Genomic DNA, 1,697 nt, shown 5'->3' on the forward strand with positions numbered 1-1,697 from the left:
TAACAGGAAGGGATGATACTTAAAAGGTGAAATTAAGAGGTGAGAGGGATATAATGAGAGGAGATGGGGAGAGACAGAGTGGGGCAACTATCTCATACAGAAGAGGCAAGGGAAAATGGTTACAATGGAGGGGAAGAATAGGAAGGCAAAAGGGAATGGGTCAACCTTATTCCTATTGAATCTGGCTTGAGGAGGGAGGAAAATACACACTAAATAGGGGATCTCACCCTCCAGGAGAATAGGGGGGGGGAGAGGATGTGAGGGGGGATGATGGAAGGGAGGGCAGGCTTGGGGGGAGGGAAGTTGGAAGCACCCACTTTTGAAAAGGGACAGGATCAAAGTAGAGAATAGAACAAGTGGGATGTGGGATAGGAGGGAGGGAAATATAGTCAGTCTTTTACAATATATCTGCTATGTTATTGTTTTGCATTAGCCACACATGTACAACCTATACTGAACTGCTTATCTTCCCAGTAAGGGTGGGTGATAAGGGAGGAAGGGAATGAATCTGGAATTCAAAATTTTAAAATCAAATGTTTAAATATATATATACTATTATCAATATTGTTTTACATATAATTGGGAAATATAGAGATCCACCATGCCCTACTGGAAAAGTTGAAACAGGTATGGGAGAAAATATGGGAGAGAGCAGATCAGAGGTGGGGTATCCTGTGGGACTGCTGTTTTGGGGGGATGGGTGGGGGGAAAACGGGGAGAAAATTTGTAACTCAAAATCTGGCGGAAACGAATGATGTAAATCAGAAGTTCATAAAGCATTTAAAAAAAAAAAGCAGAATTCGCCAAATAGAAAAAGAAGTACAAAAACTCACTGAAGAAAATAATTCTGAAGAAATTAGAATGGGGAAAGTAGAAGCTAATAACTTTATGAGACATCAAGAAATGATAAAGTCAAGATAATATAAAATTGGAAGGTGTGAAATATCTGATTGAAAAAAACAATTGACCTAGAAAATAGATTAAGGAGAAATGATTTAAGAATTTTTGAACTATCTGAAAGGCATGATAAAAAAGCCTATATTTCTAGAAATTATTAAGGAAAACTTCCCCAATATTTTATATGCAGAGGGTAAAATAGAAATTGAAAGAATACACCTATCACCTCCTGGAAGAGATCACAAAGTAAAAACTCCTAAAAATATTATAGTCAAATTCCAGAGGTCTCAGGTACAGAAGAAAATGCTTCAAGCACCCAGAAAGATACAATTCAGATATCATGTAGCCACAGTCAGGATCACACAAGATATAGCAGCTTCTATTTTAAGGGATGAGGGGGCTTGGAATATGATATTCCAGAAGGCAAAGGAGCTAGTATAACAACCAAGAATGACCTACCCAGCAATACTAAGTATAATACTTTAGGGTCAAAAATAGATATTTAATGAAATAGAGGACTTTCAAGCATTCCTGAACAGAAATAATTGAATAGAAAATATGACATTCAGACTCAAGAAGAAGCATAAAACGGTAAACATGAAAGAGTAATCATAAGAGATAAAGAACAGAAAGAGCTAAGGCCCAGAGGTAGGAAATTAGCCTTGAATGTGCTATGGAAAGGGAGGGGACCCATCTATCTGGAGGTGGATCCTGATGGAGTAAGGTGCTAGGGAGGATGAAAAGAAGTATGGCTTTCTTTTCTTTTCTTTTCTTTTCTTTTCTTTTCTTTTCTTTTCTTT

The sequence above is a fragment of the Petaurus breviceps genome, unplaced genomic scaffold (genome assembly GCF_028583685.1).
Source record: "Petaurus breviceps papuanus isolate PSGF00001 unplaced genomic scaffold, PetGlider_PUasm1.0 138, whole genome shotgun sequence".
Taxonomy (NCBI): Eukaryota; Metazoa; Chordata; class Mammalia; order Diprotodontia; family Petauridae; genus Petaurus; species Petaurus breviceps.